We start from the raw sequence: 13,918 nt of genomic DNA on the forward strand, positions 1-13,918 counted from the left end.
CTATTTGGGGGGGGAAATCAAGTTAGAGTCTTACATTATTGCATGAACTGAAATAAGTTTTCATTAGAGTAATGAGTTAAATGTGAAAAAGAAAAAACCCAGCCCAGCACGTGTGGCTCAGTGGTTGAACCAAGAGGTTAGGGTTATATTCCTAGTTAAGGCACATGTCTGGGTTTTGGGCTCGATACCCAGTGGGGGATGTGTAGGAGGCAGCCAATCAATGAGCCTCTCTTATCATTGATATTTCTCCCTCTCCCTCTCCCTTCTTCTCTAAGAAATCAATTAAAAACAAAACAAAACAAACAAATTTGAAACATTCAAAGAATAAACGAAATTGGACAAATAACAGATGAAGTAAATAATAAATTTGACTCTGTCAGGATTTATATCATCAAAAAGTATAAAATATCAACAAATGTCACATAAAAAAGTTGACAACTTAGAAACTTGGAAAAAATGCAGCTCCCATGAAAAAAATTATCTTTAACCTTAATAAGACAAAGAACACATCTAAATCTGTGAAGAAAAATATTAACAACTGTTTTTTAAAATAAAGCATCATGCAATTTGCAAAATAAATTTGAATTGAGCACAAATAAATAATAGAAGTGTTTAATCCCTTGAGTATTAAATTAAAAACATTATTTCTCACCTAAAATAAAGGTGTATCTGTTTATCAATTTTGAGGATAACACTTTATCTGGTGAGGGTGTTGAAAGATGGACATTTGTATACGTGTAGGAAAGACAGTAAATTTGCAATATGAAGACATTGCGTTTAAAAATGTTCATTCTTTTTCTCTCAATAATTTCACACCTACAAATGTATCCTAGAGAAATTACCAGGAATGTGCTCAAAGGTTTATACACAGGGATAGTCACAATAGAATGATTTATGAGAGAAAACTAGAAATCACCTGAATATCCAGTAATATTTTGTAGCTGTTAAAAATCATGCTTTCAAAGAATACTTAGTGTCATGTTAAAATTCTCACATCACAATATTAAATAAAATAAAGCACACAGTACTATGGATAGCATGAGCCCAACTTTATAAAATAAAATGTTACCATTTTTCTTTTGGATCAACTATAATAAACATAGAAATACATTTTCTATGTATTTCTGGGAGGAAGAATTGTGGAATAATTTTTTGCTTCTTCATATTATTCTTTATTTTCTAGATTTTGCACAATAAACACATGTTGCCTTTCTACTAGGGAAAAAAAAGGGTTATGGGGTGGGGGGAGAAAGAAATGATCATTTGCAAACTCTTATAAAGTCTACATGCCTCTTATTCTGCCACCTCCTTGGGAAATTACAAAAGAAAAGAGATATCCCTAAGCCCTGACACATACAGAAAGGTATGAAGCATAAATACAATTAAGGTGTCACTGAAACTAAATCAAAGGTTGACTACAATGGAAAGGCTCTAGGAGGCCGGAAGGAGGGAGCAGTTTTAAGTGTGAGCATGTTTACACTTTGGGGCATTTTTATTTTCTGCAGTTTGTTTATTCGTGTGTAATTTGGGCTGAGGCAACCTGCTGCTCTGCCCAGCCTTCCTTTGTTTTCTTGTCTGCTTTTGCACCATTTGATGTCACAGGAATTCTCCCAACGCACAGCTGACCTGTTAGTGGAACCCACAGTGAAGGCCCACGGATGCTCCTATAGATCTTCATCAACTTGCAGGGCTGTGTTCCCAGAATTGGAGTGTGTTCCCTGAGGCCAGCAATACTCGATGAGTCCAGAGCACACAGTGTGACCAGGAACCCCCAGCTGCAAATCGCACCACGGCCAAAAACTAGAGGTGGGGGCGCGGGGAGGGTGCGGCAGGATGGGAGTAGTGTGTGCTGTGCTGGCTGGTTCAGGGTCCAGGCAGATTCAGACCCAGGTCACCCGACTTCGAACCCAGGTGCACAGCCCTCTCCTGTATTTCTTAAGGGAAACTGGGTTCCAGCCCTCATGAGGCAGGTGTGACACCCTGGGGGCTGCAGACAGAGGGAGTGACCCTGCATGGTCTCCGCCCTCTGCAAAGATCTTTCTGGCAGCAGAAAGCAAGTATGCATCCATGCTTCTGAAGAGCATTCATTTGAGGGCCGCTGTGTCTCTGCTCCAGATGGGACTTCAGGTGAGACTCGGGGCATCTGCTGATGACTTTAGGGGGTCACGATTTTGAGGCTGTGCAGCTAGAAGGCAGACAAGAGCTGAGGTGCCTGTGGATGAGGCCCAGAGAGAACCTGACCCTGACTTTCTGGCCCCAAATGATCCCCAAATGGAACCCACCCCAGGACGAGCACACACCTTGTCTGCATCTCCCACATCACTCTTACCTGCTTTGGGGCCCACCCCACACAGCCTTTGCTGAGGAAAAGGGACATAGCCTATGGCAGGTCTTCCCTGAAGCTGCAGCAACAACAGAAATACATTTTGAAAAATCAGTTTTAATAAAGCCCCAGCCCTGACCCCGGCCACGGCGGTATTTGTATTATTGACTTTGGTGCGAGGTGATTTGTTAGGAGGGGGGCAAAGTCTTTTTGCTCTTGTCTTGAGACCTGAGGAAAAAAAATAACTAAAATTAGAGAAACTGGGGATATAAACGCAGTGAGTAGAATAAAGCAAACTACCTCTGGGGTGTTCATCCGCCGTAGTAGTCATTTCATATCTCATCCGTTATATAGATGCAATAGTTGTTTCCCTTCTGATGGTATCATTATGTAGACGCCACAGACTCAATCCCATTTACAAGTCAATGGTGTGAGGTTTTATGACAATTCCTTTTTAGTGGGTTGATTCTGTCTGAGCCTTCTCAGTAAGGAAAAAACACTCAGAAAGCAAACCTAAGTGGTTGCCTTTGAGAACTCTCCATAGAAGGGTCTCGACTCGCCGGACATTTTTTATGGCTGATATTTGGCTTTCTGCTCATCGGGAAGCCTGGAAACTGGGTCTGGTTAGCCTCACTTTCAGGGAGACCATAATTCATGCAGTTAAGGGCCCGGAGCTCGGAATGAACAGACACTCTGCATGTCATGTGGAGGAATTCAGACCTGATTTTGAAACCTTAGGAGAAATACAAATCTTACAAGGAACAGTATAGTTTAGACCCAGGGCATGGCTCCATCTGGGGCAGTGACAAGGGTCTTTAAAAGGTAGGTGACTAAATACCTCCAGCAGACTGATCCACTTTTGAGCGTCCAGTTAAAAACAGACAAAGGAAAACATAAGAACTGGGGGATTTCAACCATGAAAGAAATCACATTCCTCAGGGTGCAGGGTGGGCATTATAGGTGGGATTGTGTCCCCTCCTTAAACACGTTGAAGTCCAATCCTCAGGACCTGAGCACGTGACTGCATTTGGAGATGGATAATCAGCCGAGTTAAAATGAGGTCATTAGGATAGGCCCGCATCCAATATGGCTGGTGTCTTTATAAGATGATTTGGACACAGATAGGTACAGAGGGGAGGCCATTGGAAGAGACAGGGAGAAAACACCCACCTATAAGCTACAGAGAGTGACATGGAGCCGCTCTTCCTGCACAGCCTCACAGGGACCCCTTGGCTGGACTGCAGCTGGGTCCGGACAACATGGGCACCTGGGCTGCAGCAGGGCACTCAGCAGCTCTCCAGCACATACAGAGGGAGCAGCTGTGCTGTGCTGTGCTGTGCACAGGGACAGCCACACTGGACAGGATGTGGTGGCTGCCCTCCTGAAGTTCAGGCTCTAGTGAGAGGCGGGCATGCAAATAATTGTAATTCTGGGTGACAGGCATTATAGGGGGGGACACTGACACTTCAGAGAAGGGAGTGAAAGGTTGCATCTCCAAGTGACAAGAGAAGGGGGCCCTGGAAGTCTCCAAGGATGAGCAGGAATCATTCGGGAACTCAGGGGCAAAGAGTTTGCAAAAAGATGGAATGCCAGGACTAAAGATAGGGACGCATGGAAAAGGTAAATGAGAAGATGAAGAGCAGGGAAGTCCAGAGAATGACTAGACGTGAGCAGGGCAGAAGTTTCTAGCAGAAGGGCATTGGGATCAATGGAGAAGGATGCCCAGTTCACAGATTTTAAAGTTCTAATAACAATGAACTTGTCTTATGATTTCATTTGTCTTAGTTGACAACATTGGCCTCAAATCTATTTTTATGACTTTTAGGTGTATTTTGTATGGGGAGAAAATGAAAGTCCATGAATTCATTCATTGTTTTATACTCATAGAAAAATTGAATAATTTCCATGAAACTGGAATTTCAAACAGATTCTTTTAAAATAGGTCTTGTAGTTTTGGTAGAACACTGACATTTTTCCTAATAAAAAATTATAATATTGTTACTTGTGCCCCAAAATATTTCTTTAATGAAGGAAATGAGTACATTACAGACTGACAAAGTTATATGTTTCCATGACTAACAAATTGTGTTATTGATTTCCAACTCAGTGGTTGCAGTTGACTGTGCTATTTCTAGGTATTTAACTTTTTATTTACCTTTCCATGGGTCTTTTATCCTTTGTGAGTAAAATTTGACTAATGTGCTGCCAAAATCTCCCTTATGGAGGCATTTTGGAAGGATAGAAATCCAAACTAACAAATTGTTTTTAAACAGTTGTACATATGATCCTTAAAAAGCTTCGTTAATACACGTTATGTTGTTATATTTTCAATTCTTAGTTGACGTTTTATACTTGACAAGTTTTGCCTCTTCCCCGCATGTTTCACTCTCAACATAGAGTCCCTTCCACTGCCTCCAGAGGTGGATCCAGCTCTGTGCCGGCTGGTACAGAGGGGGGCCGTGGAAGGCTGTACCCCACTCTCGGTTAGGAGCGGAGAGGCCACAGACCAGGAGTAACTGCCCAGGACTGAAGAGGTGAAGGAGGAGGAGGAGAATCAGAAGGGAGAAGGGGAAGAGGAAGAGGACTCTTGTTTCTTCCTTATTCTCTTCATAATGCTCCCTCTTATTGTAAGCCACTCTGCGTTTCCCTCCTGGATTCTCTGTTGGTGATCCCACAGAGTATGGGCATTGTCACAATGCATGGGCACACTGGCTTGAATAGTGTTCCCCAGATTCCTGTCTACCTGGAACTTCAGGTGTGACCTGATTTGCAAATATGGTCATTGTGGATGTAATTACTTAAAATGATATCATCCTGGATTAGGGTGAGTCTTATTTCAGTGACTGGTGACCTTATAAGAAATGGAGAGGACACAGAGATGAAGGTGATGTGAAGACAGAGCCTGAGGGGGAAGGGATGTAGGGACAAGCTGCCGGGACCTCAGAGCTGGAGGAGGCAGACAGGATTCTCTCCTGAAGTCTTTGGAGGGAGCATGGCCCTGTTGATGCCTTGATTCCAGACTTCCAGTCTCCAGAACTGTGAGAGAACAAATTTCTATTGTTTATGTGGTCCTTATGTGGAGACTTATCATGGCAGCCCAGGGAAACTCATGAATGGGAACTGGGTGGTTTCCTCTGTTTGTTACAATAAGTTATAAGCTGTTTGGTTTAGGGATTCAGCACCAAATTGAGGGGCCTATTGTGCGCTGAACCCTGACCCCAAATACTTATGTATGTGAGCAAGGACACCCCCCACCCCCACCTCCACTGTGACCAAGCCTGTTCCTCCGCATGACCCCACCCATAGTCTCCCCGACGGGATGATGACCGCCCTGATCACAGAATTGGGTTCAAAGGCCAGGTGGTGTCCCATTAGAAAGAAACTGGCCTCACAGGAATTGGACATATCCTCATTTCTCACCTGTAATATGGAGAAATAATGTCCGTATCACAGGTCACAAGGCTGCCCCTATCCAGCTACACATAAAGTTTTCAGTTATGCAATTCCCTGTTTCTCATCTGCCTGATAGAGGCTGGAAAGTGCAATTACCTTAATCTCTGTGGTACTACACACACAACTATAAGAGGAGGATTAAAAATAACAGTGCCAACTTCATAGTATTGTTGTTGAGACAAAATAAGTGGATACACATGAAAGGCTGGGAAGAATGTTTTAGGTGTACTAACTGCTCAATAAGTGTTAGATTTTATTCTAGAGAACTCCAACAGGTTATTCCACTGACTTCCAGGCCATGGCCCTTTGGGAACCCAAATGAGGCTCTGGTTATATTCTTGATCAGCCTCTGACAAGCTTGACTAGATGGTAGTGACCCCCATCTTAACAAAGCCAAACCATGCTTGCTGGCCCCACTCAGATGCTTCCCATGGAGCTGGGCAAGTGTTTGGCCACCCTGAGCAATGAGCAACTGCCAGGTGCATGGTCCATGTTCTGCATGTAGACATGACTCCATTTCCTGCTCTGCCCCCCATTACCAGCTCTCTGTCCTGGCCAAACACCTGGGCTAAAATCAATCTGCCCTCGGCAGCCAGGTCCAGGAGAGATTAACTAGGTTTAGATGGAATGGTTGACCTGTACAGCCAGATGGACAAGCTCTCAGATTTAATCATATGACCATCTGGCTGTACAGGTCAACCATTCCATCTAAACCTAGTTAATGGTTAAAGCCACTTTGCCTGTCATCTCTGCACCCACATCCCACTGAGGGAACACTAATATGAGGCCCAGGCTCACATATCTGAAGCGTCCTGCCCCCAGGGCAGCATCACAGGCACTAGCTCCCCAAGGTGTGGCAGAGCTTAGTGGAGGGCTCAGTGTTCCACCATGTAGCTCAGGGAGCCTGCTGGTAGAGCACCGCTATGCAGCTCTTGAAACCTCACCAGCATTTTCAGAATGCTTGTCCTGTTGATGGTCTGGGCCTTACCAGTCTAACTCACTAGAAAAAAAGGACCCTAGATGGTCTGGCTTAGCAAGGTTCACCACCCTGACCTCCTTCAGGTACAAACCTCTACGTGAAGTTGGCTGCAGCTGAAAATCTTGAGGGACATGGGGCTGGATGGCATTTATTGGGGAAGGTCCTTGACATGAAATAGACCTGGTGAGGGGCTGGCCCTTGAGTTTCCTTCTGCGGAGTCACTTTGGTGACCATAGGGATGTGAGGGGAATCTGGTGTCTCAAAACAGCCCACCTCTCTGGCCAATGATGTGTGGGCTATGAATCTGGCAACCACAGCAAAACAACAACAAACACCATGAGTTTTGGGAAGGCAGATTGGGGTTGAAACTAAACCCAGGAAAATTCCTCAAGATTTCTGAGCCCCTATCTCCATATTCATTAAACTGGGGATAATGATACCGTGAGAGAAAACAGCTGCATATAAGATACAGTGTGGGCAGGTCATTGCGTCTGCGTCCTCCTGTCCGCATTTTCTTCTCAGTGCGAATGCAAACATGTCCGCCAGGACGCTCACCACCTGGGAGCTCGGGGGCAGCTCCTGCTCTCTTACCAAGTGCATTACCTTGCTTTGTGGTTGCCAAGTTGCAGCTTGAGTGTCTGCTCCTTCCTGTGAGGACACTGAAATGAAAGGGAACAGAGGGTGGAGTTCAGGTAGATCCTGGCTCTACTCTCAGAACAGTGGGCAGCTAGTTTTGTCTCTAAACTTCAGTGACGTTATCTGTGAAGTGGACATAATAATTTTTAGCTCTTTCATATTTTTAAACATTTATTTTATTGTCATAAGAACACAGCATGAAGTCTACCATCATAATACATTTTAAGTGTACAATATAGTATTAACTATTAATACTGAATACTGAATACTGTGCAATTCAGTATTAAGTGTAAAATAGAGTGTTAACTATAGATTCACTGTTTTATAGCAGTTTTCTGAAACTTTTCATCTTGCACAACTGTGATTTTACAGTCATTTATTAGCAACTCTCCATTTCCCCATCCCCCAGTCCCTGGAAACCATCATTCTGTTCTTTGATTCCATGAATCTGACTGTTTTAGATACTTCATATAAGTTGATTATATGTAGTAGTTAACTTTCTGTGACTGGCTTACTTTACTTTCCATAATGTTCTCATGGTCCACCCATGTTGTCATATATTGCAGAATTTCCTTCTTGTTTAAGGCTTACTAATATTCTGAGGTATGTATATGCCCCCAATTTCCTTATCCATTTCTCTGTCAATGGACATTTAGGATGTTTCTGTGTCTGTGATATTGTGAATAATGCTGCAATAAATATGGGATGCTAATATCTCTTCAAGATCCTGATTTCAATTCTTTTGGATGAATACCTAGAAGTGAGATTACTTGAACATATGGTAGTGCTAGTTTTCTTTTTTTGAGGAATTTCCAAAGTTTGATAAGCTGTTTAAGGTGGGAGGCAATGCCCTGAAGAGTTACTCAATTAATAAAAGATGGTACCTTGGTCATCTACAGTGCCAGTCAAAAGCAGACCATATGCCCTCACTGTCTGCCAAACTGGGGGTAAAACCACAGTATAAGTGCCACATGCTAAGTGACAAATGAATGACAGATAAGGCCTGTGGGCGGAGGGAGTCCTCCATGTGGGAGATTTATGTGGGACAAGAACTGGACTAGGAATAAAGTTCTTCAAAGACAAATGAAATGTTTTATGGTTATGTTTGTATAGTCCACCCATGACTAAGGGTTGTATATTTCTTTTATGAAATTAACACAGTCTGGATAGCCAATCTCTTTTTTCCTTATGTTAAATCTTAGTTCTCAGATAGTATATTGCATTGATCATATATTTATTTTGGAAACATGTCATCAAGAAAAATGTTTGAAAATACAATTCAATTGGCTCCACATCCCAACTGTGAACAGAAAGCATGCAGAGCACCCTCATTGTTTTTCTTGGCCTGTACAGTCTGTGCCAGGTCTTCTGGCTAAATCTCACAGCCGTGCCATGACTAACGTCTGCCAGTTCAATGTGATGCACAGAAAGGGCATGGAAAGTATGCTGTAAAGTAGCAGATTTATCACCGCAGGTAGGCACTGGGATGGATCTGGCTCCCTGACTTTGATGTCAAGCTCTTTCAACTTTGTTATTAAAGTGATGGAGTTTCAATCTCCTGTTGTATATACAACTGTCACGACACGTAACACTGTTGTAATTCTCTTGGTTACCAACTCTATTGCAATCATGAGCACGCCCACAGCATTTTCCAGAGAATTCTCCCCTGGAATCATCACCACACTGACAGAATTTCTGAGTGAACACCAGTCAGAAAGGGGAAGGCATGGATGGGTGGCATGGATTTGGAAGATGGAATCTGAGCTCTGCTCTGCCACTAACTTTAGGAAAGTCACTCAACCCCTCACCCTCATTTCTTTTCTTTTTTTTGTAAATATATTTTTTATTGATTAAGATATTACATATGTGTCCTTATCCCCACGTTACCCCCTACGCCCTCCACCCCCCCGCTCATGCCCTCACCCCTCCCCCCAGTTGTCCGTGTCCATTGGTTAGGCCTATATGCTTGCATATAAGTCCTTTGGTTGATCTTTCCCCCTTACCCCCACCCTCCCCTACCTTCCCTCCAAGGCCCGACAGTCCAATCAATGCCTCTCCATCTCTGGATCAGTCCTTGTTCATCAGTTTATGTTGTTCATTGTATTCCACAAATGAGTGAGATCATGTGGTATTTATCCGCTCTCCAGTTCCATCCATGCTGTGGCAAATGGTAAGAGTTCCTTTTTCTTCTACCTCTTCTTAAAGAATACCTTTCAGCATTTCATATAATGCTGGTTTGGTGGTAATGAACTCCTTTAGCTTTTCTTATCTGTGAAGCTCTTTATCTGACCTTCCATTCTGAATGATAGCTTTGCTGGATAAAGTAATGTAGGTTGAAGGTTCTTGGCATTCATCACTTTGAATATTTATTGCCACTCTCTTCAGGCCTGCATGGTTTCTGTTGAGAAATCAGCTGACAGTCGTTTGGGTACTCCCTTGTAGGTAACTGACTTTCTTTCTCTTGCTCCTTTTAAGATTCTCTCTTTGTCTTTTGCTCTTGGCATTTTAATTATGATGTGTCTTGGTGTGGTCCTCTTTGGGTTCCTTTTGTTTGGGGTTCTCTGTGCTTCCTGGACTTGTAAGTCTATTTCTTTCACCAGGTAGGGGAAGTTTTCTGTCATTATTTCTTCAAATAGGTTTTCAATATCTTGCCCTCTCTCTTCTGGTATCCCTATAATTCTGATGTTGGTATGCTTGAAGTTGTCCCAGAGGCTCCTTACACTATCTTCATATTTTTGGAATCTTTTTTCTTTTTTGGTTGGGTATTTTTTGTTTCTTTGTATTTCAAATCTTTGACTTGATTTTTGGGATCCTCTTGTCTGCTGTTGGATCTCTGTATATTATTCTTTATTTCAGTCAGTGTATGCTTAATTTCTAGTTGGTCCTTTTTCATATCCTCGAGGGTCTCACTAGATTTCTTGAGGGTCTCACTAAATTTATCGGCGGTTTCCATAAAATTCTTAAAAAACCTTATAAACATGGTTTTGAACTCTATATCCAGTCATTTGCTTTCCTCCATTTCTGTCATTTGTGACCTGTTTCTTTGTCTCCGCATTGTTTATGCTTCCCTGTGTTGGTAGAGTGGTTTTGTGTGCTAGGTGTCCTGTAGGGCCCAGTGGCTCAGCCTCCCCCATTACCTGAGGTGGACACTCTTGGTGCACCCCCTTGTGGGCTTTGTGCACAGTCTTGTTGTAGTTATGCCTTGATTGTTGTAGGATCACTGGGAGGAATTGGCCTCCAGGCCAATAGGCAGTGAGAATCGGCTGTGTCTACAGTGGGAAAACTTCTGTGCTGAAGACACCCTTCTGGGGCAAGACTTGCTTCAGTGGGGCTTTCGTGCTCACTGAGTCTTCCCCCTGGGTGTGTCCCTTATGGATCTGAGGAGTTGTAATCCGGATGGTCCCCCTCTGACGACTGGTTACACTGGCTCTTGGAGGTTACCCAGCAGGAGCTATGAAGAGAACTGCAGATTCCCCTTCCTTTTTTGGAGTTTGGAGGTGCCCTGATGAGGCCCAGCTGTGAAGCAATGCAAGCTGCTGTGGGGCCTTGGGCCTTCTCTTGGAAGTTCTGGGTCTGTGGCCCAGCTGCAGTTTGTTAGGTAATTTTCAGGTTGCAAAGGGCCAGGGCATTCATATGCAAAAGCCTCTGCTGCAGCCTGGGTGGGACGGGGTCTCAGGGAATCGAAGGTTGGAGCAAGGAACTATGGCGGATTCTCAACCCTGCCCTAAGGGGCCGCGTGCATCTCAGTGTCCTGATAATTTAATTGCTGCAAGCACCTCTGAGGGAAAGCCGCCCTCAAGTTCCGAGTTCTGCCCACTGCCAGACAGTCCAGTTTTTCCCCGTATGAGTCCTGGGTCCCCAGAGACTTCCCGGAACCGGAGTTCAGAGCAGTCGGGAGCTTGTGACTCCCTCCCGATTCCAAAAGACAGCCGCGTCCTCAGGTACCGGCCCCTTTCCACGCACTCTAGAGCCTCTGTACCTTTGCACTTTACTTCCGCAACTCTTGACCCTCAATGTGCTTTTCTCTTTCCTTCTAGCTGTAGAATTTCCACTCCGCCAGCCCTCCTGTAAGTTCTGGATGATGTCCGTTCTGTCCTTTTATTGTGTTTTGAAGTTGTTGTAGGAGGCAGCAATTTCGGTGTTTCCCTATGCCGCCATCTTAGTTTCTCTTCCTCACCCTCATTTCTTAATCGCTAAAAGAAAGTTAGTGATATAAGCAATGACCTGAGAAGGATATCATAGAAATGAAACTAGATCACATATATCAGTGAGTGTTTTTTTTTTTAAATTAAGACTTTATTTTTTATAGAAGTTTTAGATTCACAGAAAAATTGAGGGAAAGATACAGAGAGTCCAAAATGTCCCCTGCCCCACACATGTGTAGCCTCCCTATCATCAACATCCCCCACCAGAGTGGTACATTTGTTACAACTGATGACTATACATTGACATGTCATTGTCACCCAAAGTACATATTTTACATTATAGTGCACTCTTGATATTGCATGTTTTATGAGTTTGGAAAAATGTATAGTGTCATGTGGCTCTCATCATAATATCACACAGAGGATTTTCACTCTTGACAATATTTGTGAAGTTATAAGATATGACTCCAAAGCAAGATGACTTGGTGCCATAATTTTTTAAAAAATCTAATACATTTGGTCAGATAACTACTCCATTAAAAATAATTTGAACTAATTTTGGATTTGATTAATGTGATTCAATTGAGATGGTCCATGCTGGAGATCATGTATCTGGTCTGAGCTGAACAGAGCATGCAGTTAAAGCCACTTTGCCTGTCATCTCTGCACCCACATCCCACTGAGCATTCAGGCAGGCACCATCTATTCTCTCGGGTTTCTCTTGAACTTCAGTCTGAGTTCTATATTCCTTTGCTCTATAATGTTCTCTTGGAGAGAAGAGGGTGCCCCCATACAAGACAAAAAATGGGGCATGTTCTTGGATATTTAATTTTACTTGAAGATTTTTGAAGAAAAATCTCACATACATTATGTTCATTACACGTGTATGGGCATGTAAACTGTATGAACTTATAGACAAAACATCGAGGAAATCACACACGCATAGAAATCTGTCCACACTGTGGAGTAATTGCTAGAGTAACTTCAGAGAGTACCATCATGAGACTGGCCCATTCAGCCCATCTTTGCTGGACTGAGGCTTTCCCTCTGTCTGCCACCAAATCATAAGATGCCCAAGCCCCCCAACTTCATAATGTCTAGGACATGGCACAGGAGGGTATCCCCTTGCAACAGTGCCCAGGGGTTGTGGTGGGCAGTGTCCAGAGCCTGTTGAGGGTCTTGATTCTCAGTGAGCACATGGCTGACTATGCAGGCAACTAGAGATGCATTGGGAAGGTAGCCTGCCTCTTCTTGGTGCTACCTTAGCTTCTTCCAGCCCCTGATGCACCTTCCTGGTATAAAGCTCTTTTCCCTGGAGCTGTCTGATTCCTCACTGCTTTCCTCAGGGTCACATGGTCCCCTCTCTGATATTGTAAATGTACTCTAGGAAAAGAGGGTCGTCTTTTGTTAGGGGTGTGTCTCATCATTCTGTTAGCATATTGTTGGTCTCCGACTTTCTCTTTTTGTTCAGTACTAATGGGATGAAGGAGGAGGGAACTGGCCTTTGGGGTATGGTGACAGGAATGTAATGAATGGGTAAATATTAGTACCTCAACACATCCACCATGATTGATAATGTTGAGAAGAACCCATTTGTATGTTTTATTGGTGTGTGACATTTATATATGAGGATTTTGATGTATTATACAACTTGTTGATATTATTAGAAATTACTATGCATTTCAACCAACATCTGTCAGTAGCTCCCCTATGGAAAGCAGCAAGCCAGGCTTCCCTGGGAATGTAAAGGTGAAAAAGATGACATCCCACCCACAGTAGTGAGGGCGATCTTCATTCAGTCTCCTGGTTCAAGTACAAATTCCTTCCAGAGACACCCTCATATTTCTATGTGTCCTCACAGACACACCCTGAAATAATATTTTACCAATGCTCTGGGCAGCCCTTAGCCCTATCAAGTTAAGACATACAATCATCCATCACAGTCTGAAACCACGTGCTTGTACTCTCAGAGTCTCATAGACATCAGACGGAACAGGACTAACATCATGGTAACCACAACCCCCATGTTTCAGGTGCTCTGCTGGCAAATCCCCTGTGTGTGTTCCATAAATAGTCAACCTGTAGCCTGGAGGGGATGGACTGTGCAGACAGGGAGTTATGGGAGAGGAAGGAACTCCCCTTCTCAGGCCCACTTCCCAGTGGGTAGCAATGACACAGGAGGGCACAACATTGAAACCTGATGCAGCTCTCATGTTCTGAGCATGAACTCAGGAAGATCTCTTCGTGTGTGTTGGGCGTGGATCTGGAATAAGCAGCCCTTTTGCAGCATCACAGATTTGATGCTGTGCTGTGACCTGTAATCAGTGGACACCTGCCAGAGGTGGGTGACTGTGGCGCTCCCTCCATGGCCTCCAAAGGAGG

The sequence above is a fragment of the Myotis nattereri genome, assembly GCF_964212035.1.
Source record: "Myotis nattereri genome assembly, chromosome: 8".
NCBI classification, from domain to species: Eukaryota; Metazoa; Chordata; class Mammalia; order Chiroptera; family Vespertilionidae; genus Myotis; species Myotis nattereri.